The 20,112-nt window shown below is 36.8% G+C and overlaps 1 non-coding gene across 1 annotated transcript; it reads right to left on the reverse strand.

The window, feature by feature from the left end:
* Nucleotides 1-18,953: 18,953 nt before the first annotated feature.
* Nucleotides 18,954-19,062, reverse strand: LOC128111285 (U6 spliceosomal RNA). Its single transcript, XR_008218551.1, has one exon. It is a non-coding gene; the product is annotated as a U6 spliceosomal RNA (small nuclear RNA).
* Nucleotides 19,063-20,112: the final 1,050 nt, after the last annotated feature.

The raw sequence follows: 20,112 nt of genomic DNA on the forward strand, positions 1-20,112 counted from the left end.
TACCGAGTGAGTTCCAGGACAGCCAGGAGGTTTCACAGAGAAACTTTATGTTGAAGAACCAAGAGGGTGGGGCATAAGATTGTACGACTGAGAGTATATGATGTGTGTGTGTATAAGCACTGGTGCAGGTGAGATGTATCCTTTGGAATTTTGGTATCTGGGAAATCATTAGTTAAAATGAAATAGAAATAAGAATGTAAAACTTATGTTCATGGTTATTTTCCTACTTCCTTTACTATTATAATATTATTATGCTCATAAACATGATTTATTCACTGAAATTGCCAAATATTATCCCTGAAACCAACTCAGGAAACATCCTTTGTCACCAACCATGGCAGTGAATAGTTCTTAAAGCCCATTCCAAGTGGGCAGGTGAGATGGTTCAGCAGGAAAAAAGCATGAACAGTGCAAGCCTGACAACCCAAGTTCCATTTAAAGACTGAAACGGTTCATTAAATTTTAAAACATCCCTCCCAACAAAGCAGTCTAGAGAATCTGGAAGTCAGGAAATCAAAATGTGTTACATTACAGACATTTCTCCCCTCAGGGACTACAGCTGATTTATAGGATTTTTTTTTCACCACAGAAATAGCTAACATGTAATTATAATACATTAATTTTATTTTCTTCAATCTGTGGTGGCCGTGAACCAAGCACTAGAGTATAAGACAAGGTCCTGAAATACAATGCTAACTCCTTTCTCTATAAATGATTTGAATTTCTGCAAGACAGTTGATTTTTCCTGAAAATTTATGAAGTAAACATCTCAGGTTGGTACATCTAAATTTTAAAATGAGATAAACTTGTGAAACCATTCTTACAGTCAAAAGGCTCAGTGTTCATGTAATGTATTCAGACACTCTAACTTCAGCAATTTTGAGATATTTTGCATTGTCATCTTTTAAATCTACCCACAATTGAAAATTAAATTTCATCTCTTCTTTCCGAGTAGATTATAACACCTAAATGTATTATTTACAGTATTAATCTATGTGTGAGAATCTTCATAAAATCATCTGCTGAACTGTTGGGTGTTGTCTAGGAAGCTAATTTATTCTATAGACAGAGTGAAATCAAGGCCGTGGCAGTGTCCATAGTAAACTTAATAAGTGTCATTATTATATTTATACACGAATATATATATATATATATGTACATATATATGTACTTATATACGCATGTATATATGTATATTTATTTTTATCATAGTAAGTGTTGTTTTGGAAATATTTTTACTCTAAGTACTACTTCTATGGTATGTATTTATGGTTGCCAATTGCAGTGCCACTAAGATGGTGTACTTGGCATCAAGTTGCTATGGAAGGATAATATTTCAGTTTCTTTCACTGCATGAGGTAGCTAGGTAAGGATTTTGATTTCATGGAGAGGAGGGTTTCTGTCAAAACTATTGTGTGATTTGTCATCACCTCATTTGTGTACAGGTCAAGAGTGGAAGGTGTGGGAAGGTGCATTTTTGTAAGTAGCCTGTGGAGTATGGTTCATGTTTCATGCTATATTAACTGCATGACCAGTAGAATTATGTATAACACATGGAATCTTAGGGGGAAAGCTTACCACATATCCTTCATTCATCTAAGGGTTCATATAAAAAATACTAAGCAAATGACTAAAATAGAGAAAAGAGATTTGGATAATGCATTCACTTTGTCACCCACGTCAGGGCTATCCACGGTTGTAAAATCAGAGTTGAATTTTCTTGGTTTGAAACACCCATCTCTGATTTTCAAACATTACGCTAAGCCACCACGAGCCAAATCCTGCATTTGCAAGTCCAATGCCCATGTGATCCTGCCAGACATGAACAATGCAGACTCAGAAGCTCTTTGCCACTTAGCAATTAGTTCATGACATAATGATCATTTCAAATTGGTGATTCAACAAAAGAAGGATCTCCATTAGAAGACATTTCCTAGTACCACTTTATTCTTTGATCCAATGCCCATTTATTGCCCCCTCCAAGTCCCACGGAATAAGTTATATGTAAATAAGTCATCAGCCAAAGGGGAAAGAGAATAAAGCTCCCCCTTCCTCAGCACTAATAAGATTTCAGATGGGCTTCAAGTAAGAAGCATATTAAAATGATTTAGTTTCTCTTCCCTCCAGGGAGTTCTATGTGACCTACTTGCAATGTTACAGTATTGTGTGTGTTTTCTACATATATTTTGAATAAAATATATTAAGGCAGATTTGGGAAGCTTTGTGATTGTTAAATGTATTTAAAGAGAAGTGAGATAATTCATGTTGAAGTGTGTCAAATAAAATAAAACACTGTTTTCATAGAATTTAGAAAAGATAAATCAGAACTGTTCTCACTAGCATATAATGATAATTTACAATACTTTAAGTTCCTAACAAAAAAGAACCTGAATATATATATGCACACACAGACACAGACACATGCACACACAGACACAGACACACGCACACACACACACACACACACACACACACACATACACACACACATGTACACATGAGAGAGAGAGAAGCATGCATATTTTAACTTAGTAATTAATAGCAACTGGAAAAGAGAAAAATATGCCAAAGACAGGAGAATACACACCTTCAGCACTACCCTGAGGCTAAGGCCACTTGTAATCAAGGTTGTTCTGGAAATGACAGCCAGCAGGTGAGAGCTATAAGTTGGAGAAGGCAGAGGAGCACAGGCTCAATAATGCAGAAGTGATTACTTTCCCAGGATGCTCAGAACCACATTGTACTTCAAGCTCCCACCTCAGCCCACGATGGGGCTGGATTCTGTTGACTTGAAGATCCTCCAAAACAGAGCAGAACATGCCAGGATCCATGAGCTTTTGTAGTTAAACAAAGGTAAAACCAGAATATTTTTGTTCTCTCTGAAGTACTCCATCTGAAAGATAAGGGGTAAGTGCTCCACAGAAATTCTGGAGAAGTGAAATTAATTGCTTGGAATACTGTGAGACTGTAAAGCCTACATTCAGAAAGGGGAGAGCTCATTTGTCAAATAGAGAGTATCTTCCATTGATCATTGAAAATTCAGTCATTAGTGGAACAAAAGGGAGTTGGATAGGTTCAGTTCCTTGTAAGTATTCTGAGAGGATGAGTGTGATGTGAGTCACTTCAGGGGGGGGGGGGGTCAGGAGAGAAGAGTGATGGCAGAGCAGATTTCTACTGCTACTTCTCATTTTCCACCAGCATCTCGGTCCATATTTACTCTTACCCTTGAGAAGGCTGGAGCAGCATTGCACGACCTCACTCAGATGTTGGTCATGATGAATGATGGAAGAAGGCTTCAGTCCATTTATCAAGTCAGTATGCTAGAGCCTCATGCTACTAGAAATACTGATAGTTTCTTTAACTATAAAATTGTCTTTCTCAAAAAATACTATTATGGATCAGACACTCAGTTAAGCTCTTAACCCAAATTACTTTAAACTTTTGTTAATACATTTAGTCAAATTTCATATAAGATCACAAATACAACATGCTGTTAAGAAAAGATTTGAATTAAATGAAAAGAATGAATTTGTGATTATTCTTTCAATTTCTAAATAGTTTTCTTTTCTTTTTGAGTTTTATACAATTTATTTTGATCATATTCACGCCAAACTTCTTCCCCTAACTTCTCCAAGATCCACTCCCACATCTCTGATCCCCAAGTTTATGTTCATTTTTATTTTGTAATGTCATATATAATATAATATCTTTATATTAACTTCAACTTTATTGTCCATATTTCTGAGGTGTGTGACCATCAGTTGGGGCCTGGTTCAACTACCAGCAGCCATAGCCTTATAGAAAACCAGATTGTCCTCTCCCATTCATGACACCCTTCCAATTCCATGCTAGAATGTTAAGCCTTTGGGGATGACGTGATATAGATACTCCATTTGTGTACCGAGTTTTTCCTTTTGGACCACCAAAAAGTTCCCAAATGGTTGCACATAGACTTCTTATTAGTTATGAATGCTCAGCCTAGCTCAGGCTCACTTCTGGCTAGCTCTTTTAACTTAAATTAACGTGTTTCTCTTTACCTTTTGCCTCAGAGCATTCTATCTTCTTTCCCCTTCTTTCTGTAAATCATACTTTCACTGTTTCTCATGTCTGGCTGGCAGCTGCCGACCTGGCTGGCTTCTTGCCCAGGGCGTGTCCTTCCTTCTCTCCTCCCTCTTCTTTCTTCTCTCATTCTTTCTGAGCCTAGATCTCTCCTCCAATTTATTCTCTCTGCATGCCAACCGCATCTATTCTTTCTCTGCCTACCTATTGGCCATTCAGCTCTTTATTAGACTAACCAGGAGTCTTAGGCAGACAAAGTGAAACAAATGTAACACGAACACATCTGTATGTAATTAATCACTCATCCTTGCATCGTTAAAGAAATGCAACATGAACAAATGCAACACACCTTTACACAGTTAAAGTAATAGTCCACAGCATAAACAAATGCAACACATCTTTGCCCAGTTAAAACAGTATTCCACAACACATATGTGTTTCAGCAGTCCATTGACACTAATTCTCTGTAGATTGACCAGTTATAAGTTTTGGCTTTAAACCATCATCCATGCACAAAGAAATTTCTCTGATGATGTCTGACAAAATCACTAATCTATGAGTAAAGGGATATGAATTTGGAGGACAGTTCAATACTATGTTCACTTAGTAAAATAATGATAGTAAGTTTACCCCTGGGGTATGTGATCTCCCCAATCAAGAATTCTTGGTGAGATTTGCAGTACCAGGCATGTAATTCTTCTTGATGAGGTTTTAGATCCAATCAGAAAGCTCACATACATTTACGACCTTTAATCAGTCCATAATACATGTACACTATTAAGTTATAGTATTGGTGAAGAAATTAAGGCAATGTTTATAATAGCTTCTACTCACTTAGCCCTTAGTAAACACATGAAGCCCTTTAGCTCTTGCTATGTGCTAGACATTGTATTCCTAACACATTTGACTTCATCTAATTTCCAACTCTGTGGGAATGATTTATTGTCCCCTTTGTTCTCTTTTCAAGAGAGACAACTACAGGTACAGGCATGGAACAACTGATTCAAGTTTGCATAACTGATAAATGATGAGACAAGTATTTGAATTTAGATTTCCCTGACACTAAAACATTTTTGTTGAGTTATTCTTTTTTTCAAGTATAACCCATTGATAGAGAAATTATTCAGCCCTTGTAGTCTGATTCCCTGAGATCACAGTAAGTAGTAAGAACATACTGACACTCTATACACATCATATTTAGGTTTAACTATAACCCCAAGTATTTGGGAATGTTAATTAAATCAGTGATCTTCGCCATCATGAGCGTGATGAGGAAAACCCAAAACATTCTATTGGAGCAGGTAAAGTAGTACATATCTTCACTTGTGAACTAAAAATATCACTTGGAGGCAGAGGCGTGGTATGTAATGACCTTGGAGATTTCAGCTCACACTTTAGTTTTGCTCTGCACATGCCCATTGCATATCATTAGGTTAAAAGACTCTATTCAGAACACTGGGCTAGAGAAGAGCACAGAAACAGCTTCCAACTGATTATTTCTCCTTACTCAAGCATCACTTCTGCTCCACACCCGTTGCCTAGAATTAGCTTCTATTGCTGGAACACATACACATGGAAGCATACTTAAATAAATGTAATGATTTTTTTTTAGCACGCAGTGTAGGGAAAGGAGCTACAGGACTGTATAAGTCGCTGGCTCCTCCACACCAGACTTGGCTTAAATGAAGGAGACACTTAACCTTTTGACTTTTACTATTGCCTTTGTTTTGTTCATTTTCCCAGTAAATATTTATTTGATTAACAACGTTAAAGGTTGTGCATCTTTAGAGCTGCATTCTTCTAACGCTTATAAACTATGTTCTATTTAAAATAAATTATAATGGGGATCTAGTGATGTAGTTCAGCTGGCAGAGTGCTTGCCTAGCATGCATGAAGCCACGGGTTTCATCTACAGCATAGAACACTGGGTGCAGTGTCTGTGGGAAAATGGAAATAAGAAGCTCAGAAGTTTAAGTTCATCTTCAACTACATAGTAAGTTCAAGGCCAGCCTATTCCACTTGAATGTCTGTCTCACTATGTGTATTTGTTTTTGCTGACATCAATTTTGTAGATCAACACAGTATTTTACTCAGGAAGAAAATGAAAAACTCCTTGTTTTTACTTTTACTTATTTTATAATATTGTTCTATATCAACGCTTAGAGTAGTTATATGTCAAAAGTTATAAATTCGGTTTTATATCTTTTGAATGATTAAGTTATAACAGTATTTCACTATTTCAGTGAACAAGGATTATTGATATATTAAACACTTATAACCCTATTATTTGTAGGAGAGCAATTGAATTTTTTTCCTTTTTTTTCAATAAGATTGAACATTTTGAATATACTGTATGTTTGGTTGTTCAAGGACATTATCCTCCAGAATTTCCTGTAATAAAATGTACCCTTGCAGGCAGGTGTATGGTTTATTTGCTCTACAGAAATCAATGAAACCAGCAGGATGCCTGAATGCAACATGGAAAATGTTTCAGTAGAAAGTGAATTTGTTCTTCTATCCTGGAATGCTCATTTTCCTGAGGGTATGCCTTTACCAATAGTAATTTGTTTACTGTATAAAATGCTTTAAAATTACTTGCATTTACTTTAAATCAAAAGCAAGTTTCCCACTGTATGTGCTTGAAAATTTGGAGTGAGCTGACAATTCATGTGAATTTTTAAGGATATATCTTTCTTAGACATGAAAATAGTTTATCTTTAGAACATTTTGTTTTTTAATTTCTTACATTAGAGATTGACAATTATAAGTATAAATTTAATTTTTAAAAGGTTGCTCATGTTTTCTTCTGTGAATTTAAATATTAAGGATTCTAAGTCTTGATTAAGTAATTTGATAATATACTTAATTTCTAAGACTAATATTTCACTTCTGTCTATCTCACTTTTGACTGATCTATACACATTCAAACTTCTTAACTAGTGTTTCCTATTATCTTTCAAAATCAGTTAGTGTCTTTATTTTTTTTTTAATTTCTACTTATCACTTGATTTTTTTCTTATAATAACTCTTAATATATGTGTTATTTGAATAATAATTATCTATAGCACATCACCCAAATAATAATACTAGGCAGGCACAACTTTTATGATTGTAAGTTTCAAGAATTATGTGACTTTGAAAACAGCTTGGATAAGGGATTGGAGAGAGAGAGAGAAAGGGAGAGAGGAGAACCAGAGAGATGGAAGGAGGGAGGGAGGAAGAGAAGGAAAGAAGGAGAGGACAGATAGATAGATAGATAGATAGATAGATAGATAGATAGATAGATAGATAGATAGATATACTAATTTTGTTTGACCATAAGATTCTTAAATGTCAAACTATTACTGGTTATTCACTGAATTTAAGACTCTTTTGAATGTTTAGAATTTACAAAAACAATCATGTGGAATTGTATCAATGACATGGAGCTATGCAAACTTAAATCAACACCCATTAAGAACGAGGAAAATAAATAAATCTGTTAGTACTATTCCCTTATTAATCCTATAATTATTCTACACAGTGGGTTTGACAGATCACTGAACTACTGAGTTTGTGAAGACATAATTGAGCAAAGAGAACATGGAGAAGAAGATGAACTGGTTTTCCCAGACAATCCAAACTCATTCACACATGGACACTTACACCCACATGCCTGAGGAAAAAAAACGCTTTTATGTTTTATTTTCACTAAAAGTAAAATTAGATCTCCTAAATATTTTTCCTTTTATTAAAAATATTTTTCTTACAAAATATAACCTTTTATGATTTACCCTCCCTCTACTGCTCATAGCTCCTCCCTACCTTCTATCCCTTCTGGATCCACCCCCTTTCTGTTTCCCATTAAGAAACAAACAGGCTTCTAAGGGATAATAATAGAATAAAATAAAACATAATATGAGATGAAACAAAAATGAACACATTGGAATTAAACAAAACAAGTAAACGAAGGAAAAGCACCCTGAAGAAGGCACAAGAGTCAGAGACCCACTCATTCACACCCGCAGGAGTCCCATCAAAACATGAGGAAGCCACGATATAAGCACAGAGGACCTGGTGCAGACCTATGTTATCTCGGTGCCTGCTGCCTCAGTCTCTGTGAGTTCATATGAGTTTTGTTCAGACTGATTTACAGGGCCTGGTGTCTTGGTGTCCTCCATCCCTCCTAGTTTTATACTTTCTGCCTCTTCTTCTGCAGGGTTCCCTGAGCCCTAGGGTGGGTCTGGGTGGTTTGATGGAGAAATCCTGTTTAGGGTGGAGTGTTCCAAGATCTTTTACACTATGCCTAATATCTGGCTGTGTCTCTCTATAGATCTATTTTTTTTTTTTTTTGAGACAGGGTTTCTCTGTGTGGCTTTGTGCCTTTCCTGGAACTCGTTTTGTAGTCCAGGCTGGCCTCGAACTCACAGAGATCCGACTGCCAAGATCTATTTTTTTAAGGTAAGAAAAACATGGAGTATTTCATGTGTCAGACTACCAACAAAAGCATCAGGCAGGAATCATGTCTCTTGTTCCTTCACACTGAAGATTACTCTTTCTTTGGAAATTTAAGGAACTATGATTGGGGAAAAAAGTCAGGAGAAGAAGCTCTGCTCAGGCTAATGAGTGCTTAAAAATCGTATAAATCATCACAGAAGCAAGTGTTTAAAATCTCAAGTGTAAATCAGGAATTAATGAATAGTCTTGTTTGAAGAATTTGGTTCTTTGAGGGTGAGAAGAAATATGCACAGAAGTTAAGAGGTATAAGGTTCCAGGAGATCAGAGAGAAATAAGTCACTCTCTAAATGATCCTATCACAAACACTGTTCTTCAATGCCATTAATATAAATGGAGGAGGAGATTCAGGAATATTCCAAAGAAATCTGATCTAGAAAAACAAAACACTGATAAACAAGAGTCTAAAAAGCGGCTACTATGCATACTGACACTTCTAATGAGACTTCAGAAATTGGATTTTTCTTATATTTTAATTAAGGAACTATCAATATTCTTAAAATGCTTCCATCATGGGAGCTAGAAAGATTGCTCAGTGATTTAGCACATGGTTTAGATTATTTTTTTACTCTTGAAGAGGACCCTGGTACCATTCCCAGCACCCACATGCTCTCTCACTCTCTCAGAACCATCCCTATCTCCAGTTTCAGTGGATCTGATGCCCTCCTCTAATCTCAAAAGAGCCCAGTATGTACATGGTACACATCTATTCATGTAGACAAAATATTCATGCTCATAAATAAAAATAAATATAAAAAATTACAATAATATTTCCTTCATGGTACAACTGCTCAACTTCTCTGTTTAAGGGAATTCAATATTTCAATCCTTTGGGAAGCAGTGTAACTATCAATGTTTTGCCTTTTTTAAAAAGGTATCACACTAGTCTATAGAACATAGCATATAGTTTAGAGGAAGTGTGCAAATCCCAGTTATTCCATAGTATCATTAGAAACGCATATAATTTAGTTTAGCCAAAAGCTTCAATGCCCCCCAAATAGTGTTAATTGAGTGGGGTGACAATATCTGAATGGAGCAGAGCATTCAAACAATAGCAATCACAGTAACAGGCTCCCTAAACATGGATGCCAAAATCATTTTGATATTCTCGGATAAGAAACACTGTGTCGTTTTGTTTCACACAATGTATGTGTGTGTATGTGTGTGTGTGTGTGTGTGTGTGTGTGTGTGTGTGTGTGTGTGTGTGTGTGTGTGTGTGTGTGTGTAGTGAGTAGCCATTCCAGCTTTGACCTTGAAGTTCCAATCCCCATTGAGGCTTCGGCAACTGTCACGCCTACAAGGCGGGGCCAAGGGAGGTGCCTGGAGACCCAGATCTGGATGGGCAAGCATTCTCTCTGTTCCTGGACCCTAGACAGTGGAGGTTGACCATGCAGAGCTCCAGAGAACACCGCTGGACTGCAATACACCTTCCCCAGACCCCGCGACCTACCTATCCCTTCATTTGTAAGTTACCCACTAAATAAATCTTCCTTTTAACTATGTGGAGTGGCCTTAATAATTTCACCAATAGTGTGTGTGTGTGTGTGTGTGTATGACAAAATGATCCTAAAAGGAAAAGTTTGTTACACATCAGTGCAGAACTTAAGGCATAGTAATCAAGTCATACTCAATAAACTTCACTTTCACTAGGAACTTTGTAGAATTATTTAAACTCCTGAGATGTAATTCTTCATCCTTTGGTAGTTTCTTCTGACTTTTGTATGTATTGAATGAGTATTTTGACGTTTTGCCAATATTAAGGGTGGGCCACTATTGTTTCCCTCTATCTGAATTAAAAACACAGATAGGCTCCAGGAGTGTCACTGATATCTTCTTATTTGTGTTTTCTAAGGAAAATTGATGTGAATTATTGTTATGTTAAGCATACTTACTGAGGTCACTATAGCATTTGCTAGTAGTAATTATATCTTATAATGTGTGGGAAATGAAGCACTGATTTACATGTCATGTTTCACATGAGAAGGCTAAAAGAGGTTCACTGACATGGTTTGGCTGAGACGTTCACCAGCATTATACTTTTGTGAGGAAGCCTCGCTTTCAGTGATTGAAGTCTTAATAACATCTGATGCTGTTAAAGTGATTGCAGTATGGCAGGGATGGCTCAGTGACTGTGCATGGACATTGATCAGTAAGACGAGAGGCAAATGTGACTTTAGGCTACCGCGGTTTTTCACACAGACAGCAAAATCTGATTACTATTATTACTACTTATTATTATTACCGTACTGCTCTCACTTGCCACCGAAACATACTTCAAGTGTCCTTTGAAATTCATTGAAAATACTTCTTGAAAGAGTTTGAGCTAATTAGATATAATGACATTGCTACTTGTGACTGCATCACCACTGCAACATATCTGTGTCCGTACGCACTTACATATGTCATCTTTATGCTAATTCCTTATATGCATATTATCATAATTTTTGAAGTTCTTATTTTAAAGCGTCAAATATAAGAAAAACTTATCAAATATACTACATTGATTACTTAAGGTTATTTTATCCAGCAGCTGGACAGTTTCTCATATTTTCAATCTGCATTCACGTGTTTTAATCTAACAGTAAAACTGGTGAGAATGAATGCACATTTTACCAGGAAGTATGTTAATTAATTTAGCAAGGATATGCTATTTCTATTAAATATGTACGAAAAGTTTGGAGACTGTATTGTGGTCACCAGACTGTTTTAAATATATCCTAATGAAAGAAATAAACTTCTCTTTATTTCCCATGAAATGGAGTAATACATTATAAGACCCATGGAAATAGAACATTGAAGACAATATCTGGGCCTAGAGAGGGGCCAAGGGTTAAGAATATACAATGATCTCGCTCACAACTTAGATTCAGTTCTCAGCGTCAATATCTTGTAGCTCATGACTGCCTGTAACTCTATCTCCAAAGGCTCTGGAAATGAAATCAGGTGCATGTCTGACTGGAGATGGGAGTAGGAAAGAGATAAGAGATGGGGGGGTGATAGTAGCCAGAATCCATTATGTGTATATATGAACTATCAAAGAAGGAAGTGAATAAAATTATAACATATGGAAGACCACAGCTATAACGAGCAGTTTATAATTCCACATTCCAAGTGGAAGGTTATAAGATGCTTTTCTGAAACTGAAAGCCTGCTAGATAAAGTAATAGGTAGCAGAGAGGTATTGACTATTAACTGCTTGATGCTATAAAAGGTGTAAATGCACTTATGTGTGTAGATATAAAACTTTGTAAAAATATGCATTCTTTAAAATACATATAGGATGCTTACATAAACTGACTATCTTGACAAAAGAAAAATGTGAGGGTCTTGCTATGTAGCAGGTCTCAAATTAATAAATTTCATGCCTCTCCTTTTTAATCCTAAATTACAAGATTACAAGTGGGCTTCATGGCACTTGGCCTTCTGGGGAAAAATGCTTGTGTAATATAGAGTATTTTTGAAGTACTAGTGAGCACAAAACAGTAAGTATAATATAAGTAGATGAAAAATTAAAGAAAATCTTCACACTAGCACTAAAGATTATTATTTTTATGTTAGACAGAATTCCAAATAAAAAAAGCCTACCATATTGAACATGTATGATGAGACTGTCAAAATGTCCATTTCAGCAGCACAGGAAAATGAAGTCAAACCAAATTTTCAAATACTGCATGTCATCGTGTGAAGATGGATTATTACTGCTTTCATATTAGGCACACATTTATAGGGTTAATAAGTGTTAAAAACAATAAAGAATTGCTACCTTCAAAAGTAGTGAAAACAAATGTGAGGAGAGTATTGCTCATCCTCAAATGATTTAAATACACTCCATGGCAAAACATTTTAGTTTTACAACTGTAGCCGCTTGGCCTCCAGCTGTGACAGATCTACAAAGAAAGTTCGGAGTCAGCAAAACTAGGTCAAAGACATGGGAAAGGGATGTATCAGTGGTTAAGGATTCATGTAAGTCTTGCAGAGGGCCAGAGTTCAGTATCCAGCACCCACATTAGGTGGTTAACAGCTGCCTGTAACTCTGCCTTCTTCTGGCTTCTGTAAGAACCTGTACACATATGCTCATACACACAAATAGACAATGAACATATATACAGATATAAAAATAAATTAGCCATTAGAAACACTTCTAGGTGCTTTAGTAACTTGTCTCATTACAAGATATTACAAGGATGTAAAGACATGCTTCAAATCAATGAATGACACATCTATCATTGCTAACAAAATCATGAATAAACATTTCAATGATAATGATGAGAGTTTGAGATTAGAAGATGATATTTCAATATAAATTTATTGCTAAAGATACCAGAGAATTTTGTGATTCACTACAATAAGAGTAAGCATTGTAATGCAAACCTCACCAAAATCATAATTTCTTGCAGTAACATTTATATTGGTGAAGTTAAATGGAATCATTTACAAACTGCTAGCAAAATGAACAATCTTAGACTAAATAGAGCCATCATAAGATTTGCCAATAAACATTTAAAATTAGTTTGTGCATCAAGTATTTTCACTGTTTTTTTAATACTGAATAAGTTATATAAGTAGTAAATTGCTTTTAGTTGAGAAAAATAAATGAGAATTTTTAAAGAATGGTTTAATATGTAAAACTGGCTTGAGTATTTAATTCATTTGAAAATGGTGAATAACAGCAGTTTCAGCCAGAAATTCAGAAGGATTCAATTGAGTTCAGTACAAAGAAATGATTTCATAGTCCAAAGGAATTACTTTTAACAAATAAGTCTAATTGTGAATGGTTTTAGATGCTGTCAAGATGTACTGTTTTTCTTGGAATAAAATAGTTGACTTTAGAATTTCTAACACATTTGATTGCAAGTGTATTTAGACTGTAGTCAACTTCTGCAAAAGAAATACTACAGAGGAATATGTGTAGCAGAAGAAGTAAGAATTTATCACACAAGGAACAACTCCTATAGTAGTATAGCATAGACCAAATTCAGTATTCTCACTGAATTTCATGATACTGTTTTAAAATTGTATGGTTGTATGTATAGCAGCACATTTGTAGGTATGTAATTTTTGTTACAGAAATAAATTAATGTTTTCTAAATCACATATTGAATTGTTCTGTCTTAGGGAGGTCATGCATTATTAGTCAGTTTGATCTGATAAAATTGTTCTGAGGTCTCTGATTCTGTTTGTCAAAACCTACACTCTACTGTGGAAAGATAATGCAAGAAATAAATATGAGTCCCATCTAACACCTAAAAATTTCAGAATCACATTTAAAAGAGTAAAAAGAAACTAAGAACACTAATTAATTGTGTATTACATTTAAAATCTTATAATCCTCAGACTATCATTTCAAATGTAATTAGCCAATGTAAACCTTATTGAGATAGTTTATACTCTTTTGGTTTTAAGTATGTCTAATTAAATAACATTAATATAAGTCTTCTGCCAGTACTGATCACACTTTAAGGGTTCCATGACAATAGCATGTTTAGTTGTTTCATATTGAACAGCACAGGTCTACAGTTTCATTTATTATTTCTGTCAGCTTTCTTATCTGGGCTGTCTAGTTTTGTGTCAACTTGACATAAGCTGAAGTCATTTGAGAGGAAGGAGCCACAACTGGAAAAACACCTTCATAAGATCAGACTGTAGGCAAGCTTGTAGTGCTTTTTTAAAATTAGTGATTGATAGAGGAGGACCCAGCCCATAATGGGTGGTGCCACTTCTGGGCTGGTAGTCCTGGGTTCTATATGAGAAAGCAACGAGGAGCAAGCCAGTAAGCAGCTGCCCTCCATGGCCTCTTCATCAGCTTCTGCCTCCAGCATCCTTCCCGGTTTGAATTCCTGTCCTGATTTCCTTCAGTGATGACCTATGATGTGGAAGTGTAAGCTAAATAAACCCTTTACTCCTCAACTTGCTTTTGGTCAGGGTGTTTTGTTGTGGCAACAGAAACCCTAATGAAGGCACTACCAAAAAACAAACAGACCTTAATTGGCTTGAGACTGTTCGAATCTTTAATGGTTTTATAATAAAAACCCAGAGCCAGATATTGGGGTGAAAGCTGAAAGATCAGAGAAGCAGAGCAAGCCACAGCCAACTTCACCTTGCCAACTCCTCGGCCAATCCTGTTTCCTCAGATTGAAAGCCTCTGAGTCCTCACCCAAAAGGATCTCAGCTGAACTACTTTAGTTCCTGTTTCCTCAGGCCTTATATACCTTTCTCCACCCAGCCACGTCACTTCCTGGGATTAAAGATGTGTGCTTCTCAGTACTGGGATTAAAGGTGTGTGCCACCACTGCCTGGCTCTGTTTCCAGTGTGGCCTTGAACTCACAGAGATCCAGAAAGGTCTCTGCCTCTCAAGTGATAGGATTACAGGTGTGTGCCACCACTGTCTGGCCTCTATGTCTAACCTAGAGGCTGACTTTTTTCTCTGATTCCCAGGCAAGTTTATTAGGTTGCATAATATACCACTACAGAAGACAGTTTTTCTTGGGATCTTGGATTTCTCTTTTATTACTTTCTTCACATTTACTATACTGAAATGTTTCCTACATTCATGTTTATTCAAAGAGGAGCAAGAATCCATCTGTTAACAGTAAATTTCTTACTGTAGCTGACTATTTTTCAATAAATAATGTGTCTTTCTGTTATGTGAACCTATGAAAGTCTGTTAAAGGATATCAATAATTTATTAAGTTATAAAAATAGGGATAATACACTCATGGATACAGAACAAAGTAACCAGCCATTGTTGTCTTCAATTCTGATGAGGGGTAAAGGGAACCAACCATCTGGTCTCTGGCCACCTGAGAGAGAATGCACCCCCTCTTCAGTTTAAACTGGTCATGTACCCAGAAAGCCCAAAGGTCATTGGTTGAATGGAATGAATACCCACAACACTTCCCATTTTCATCTAAATAAAAGGGTTCTAAACCTAATACAAAACTATATAATATGAGAACAATTATCAAATATTGTCCAAGAGAAAGAAGGGCTAATAACATAAATAAAAGTGGAACTACAACCAACAAGAGCAACATCAATCAAGAAACAGGTACTAAATGTCCAGACTGAGGGTAATTGGCAAATTCCAGAGACTACCCAATAGCTATTATATCCTGAAGGATCTAAATATTGTATCTGACATGCTCTTAGCTCTTAGCTAAGATATGAGAGTATTATAACTGTAACTATTTAGTCTTCAACCCCATAAAAGACCTGAGAAGGAAAATAGTATTACCTGAGTAAGCAGGAAGTGCAAACAAGCAACTTTTGAAGTATGCAAGAAATGACAGAGACAGCTGGCTGCCTGGACAGTCACACATTGTTTCTCTTCAACCACTGGCTACAGGCCTAGAACATCTGACAGACCATTTTCAGAAGTAGGAAAATTTGAAAGACTGTTCTACCCTGTCTTGGCAAGATTCAGAAATTGCTTTTCCTCATGTCATGCTCATCTGGATTGGACAGCATGCTTAATGTCAGCAGTCAAGGAAAGGGAATTTCTTTGCCCAACAGGCCATTTATGCCAAGAAGAAAAACTCCATATGGAATGTCTTTGATGCCTATCATTCACTCAGGAGCAGATTGGTGCTGCCAGGAGCAATCATGTCTCACATAGGCAGAATTCTAAGTTATTAAAACATTTAAATACCATATTCTCTGGGTCTTTGAAAAGTTTGAAGATTACCTATCCTTCTGAAATATATCTCTGTTTATCTAGAAAACCTAACCAAGATGACAATAAGTTTGACAAGCATGGGTGAGTATTAACTTTCAACTATTATCAACCTACATAGCTTAAAGACTAAAGCTTCACATTATAAAAGTAAACAATCTATAAACAGATGTACACTATAAGGACAATGACCTCGAATTTGTGACAATATACAAAAATATCTTAATCAGAGGTAGAAATGTATATTCCAATATGACAAAAATATCCTTAATTTGTATTAATATACAAAATATCCTCAACAAAAGTAGAACATACATGCAGTATGACAAATACAATTTTACATTTGTATCAATAAAAAAAATATTTTAAACAGAAGTAAGGACATATGTACAATATGGCAAATATAGTTTTGTCTTTGTATCAATATACAAATTATTTTAAATGGGAAAGAAAAATAATTTTACATTTGTAACAATATACAAAAATCCATACTAATGCAAATTACCTAAGACTAATATTTGCTAATTTAGTTTACAAGTGGATACAATAATCTAATTTATTTCCTATCCTATCTACCCCTTTTTTTCTGTTCTAAATGAGATTCCTGAGTCTAACTCTACTGTTCCTTCCCCAACCCTATAACAATTTATAACCAACCCCTAACAAATGACAACTATTCATGACCATGAGAAAACAAAAACCTGTTGGGACAGGGAGCACCTTTTCCTTAGAATTGTTTCTTGCTGTTTAGGGGGCAATGGTATCTCTGTAGGATCCTGTAAAAACTAGAACAATCGTTAAGTCCAATGAGGACTAGCTCTAACATTTGTCGCCAGTTTCAGAGTAATAGGTAAAGTTTATTTGAAGTTCTAGCTAGATGTGGAAGATGGTGCTCCATCTCAGCTAGCCTCCTTGAAACTGTCCTGAACAGTTTGCATTCCAAATCTGATCTTGAAGTGATGTTTATCAGCTCAGTGGCATCATTATGAACCAGATAGAATCATGGTTGAGGGGACCCATCTTCCTTCTTGAGACTTCAGAGATCACTGTTAGGAAAGTTTATTGTTCCCTCTGGAAAATTTAAACATTACTAATATCAAGACAGAAAGTTTAAATTTTAAGATAGTACTATATCTAAAAAATGGTTCTAAAGAGTCAAAAGTAAGTAAGAAGAGGATGAGATTTTGGTTTTCTTTTGTCCCACATCAAGGGGCTCTTCTGATATGAGACAGAAACTCTAAATTTGTCCTTTAACAACCTGCTTTGATTTAGAGAAGTAGAGAGCCAAGATCCAACTCCAAAGCCAGATTTATTTTTATTTATTATTTATTTATTTTTCATTTTTCTTTATTAAGAAATTTCAGCTGACTCCACAGAATACCCACAGATCCCCCCTCCTCCCTCATCCCATCCCCCACCCCTGTCTCCCAAGCCACCCCGCATTCCCACATCCCCCAAATCAAGGTCTCCCATGGGGAGTCAGCAGAGCCCAGCACACTTAGCCTAGGCAGGTCCAAGCCCCTTCCCACTGCACCAAGGCTGTGAAAGGCACCAGATTCCCAGAATCTGCCCATGCACCAGGCACAGATCCCAATCCCCCTTCCTGGGTGCCCCCAAACAGTTCGAGCCAAACAACCATCTTCCATATCCAGAGGGCCTAGTCCAGTCCCATGGGGCTCCAGAGCCACCAGTCCACGTTTCATGCGCTTCCACTAGTGTGGGTGCTCATCTCTGCATGTCCTCCCATTATGATCTCGATGTCCCTTGCCTGCAGAATCCCTCCTCTCTCTCATCGATTGGATTCCCAGAGCTCAGCCTGGTGCCTGGCCATGGATCTCTGCATCTGCTTTCATCAGTCACTGAACAAAGGCTCTATGACAGTTAGGTTATTTCCTAGACCTGTCACAGTCTAGATGCCCCTCAACTGAAGAATGGATAAAGAAAATGTGGCACATATACACAATGGAATACTACTCATCAGTAAAAAAACAGTGATGTCATGAAATTTGCAGGCAAATGGATGGAACTAGAAAAATATCATCTTGAGTGAGGTAACCCAGACTCAGAAGGAAAAACATAGTATGTACTCACTCATAAGTGGATACTAGATATGAGGGGAGGGATGGCCAGACTGCAACCCACAACTTCAGAGAGGCTAGCTAACAGGGAAAGACCCTAGGAGGGATACATGGATGACCCTGTGAAGGAGAAGTGGATGAGATCTACATGAGCAGACTGGGTGTGGTGGGGTGGCAGAGGGCAAGGAGTAGGGGATGAGAATATAGGAAAATGGGAGGGTCAAGCTGGAGCAAGGACAGAATGGGAGGGCAGGGAGGAAGATACCATGATAGATGAGGACATCATGGGAATAGGACGAGGCAGGGTGCTGGGGAGACTCTCAGAAATCCACAAGGTTGACCCCACCTTGGTCTGCTGGCAGTGGTCCAGATTTAATTTTTTTTATTTTTATTTATTTATTTTTATTTATTTATTTATTTATTTTTTTGGTTTTTCAAGACAGGGTTTCTCTGTGTAGCTTTGCACCTTTCCTGGGACTCACTTGGTAGCCCAGGCTGGCCTCAAACTCACAGAGATTCGCCTGGCTCTGCCTCCCGAGTGCTGGGATTAAAGGCGTGCGCCACCACCGCCCGGCCTCAGATTTAATTTTTAATTGGGTTGGGACTACAACTTTACTAAGAAGTAAAGAGATATTGATGTTTACGTAGTAAAAATATGGAACACTTCGTGAATTTGTGTGGCATCCTTGCACAGAGGCCATGCTAATCATCTCTGTATATTCCAATTTTAGTATATATGCTGCCGAATTCTTTAACAATTTGTGTGTTCCATTTATTTTTGCAACAATAATGTATGATATTGGTTTTCCTAATGAGTAACTTTAGCTTTTATTTCCTAGAAATGTGTTACAAAGCATAACAGTTTACTAGACTCAAAAACATCCCTACCACCTTATAAATTACTGTGAAACCTCTTCTCCTTCTGATTATGTTTGGAACTGGAGCCTTTGGGAGGTAATACTATTTTATAGTTATAGCCCGTAGGCAAGGCTCTAATGCCTTTAACCCCAGAAGACCAGTGTTTATTTGATATGTCATTACAGTTACACATATTAAGTCACAACAGCAGTGACTGCATGTAGAAGACCTGCACAAGATAAAGCCTACCTAAACATCAATGTGGATGGAGAACTTTCCATGGGTGGAAAACTATTGGCAATTGATGATTACTGGGAGGGCAAGAGAGTCAGCTTTCTTCAGTGATAATGCCATTCCTATGAAGCTACATATACTCACAGTAGACGGCTCTAAACCAAGATACACTGAATAGATTCAGTAAGATTAAAAAAAATAACATCAACTTGGGAAGGAAAAGTTGTGTGTGTGGGGGGGGGCGGTAGATTGGATGGCAGGGAATAGAAGTGAATTTGATCAAAACACATTATATGCAAGTATAAAATTTCAGACACCAAAAATGAAGAGGCCAGAGAACTAGTTGCCTTTCTCCCATAACATGAGAGTATAAAGAGAAGTCAACAGCCCACAATTCCAGGTGAGGACACTAACAAAAATCTGAGTACAGGACATCTAACTACAGCCATCAGCCTCCAGAACAGAAAACCAAATCTCTCCTATTTATAATATACCTAGTCTACCTTACTTTGTACAGATAGTCTTGACTAACTAAATGGGTCAACAAAAACACTTCTGAAAATTACGTGTTAGAGAACCTAGTGTCTGTGGTCTGCAAAAGTAAAGTAATAATGTGTAGGCAGAAGTTTCCTGTCCTGACTCCCTGCTCCCCATCCCAGCAGCTGTTTTCCAAGTACTTGATTCAAAGACTTAGTATTGCTTATAAATGCTAGGCT

This window comes from Peromyscus californicus, unplaced genomic scaffold, assembly GCF_007827085.1.
Source record: "Peromyscus californicus insignis strain IS unplaced genomic scaffold, ASM782708v3 Scaffold_15__1_contigs__length_86483966, whole genome shotgun sequence".
Taxonomy (NCBI): Eukaryota; Metazoa; Chordata; class Mammalia; order Rodentia; family Cricetidae; genus Peromyscus; species Peromyscus californicus.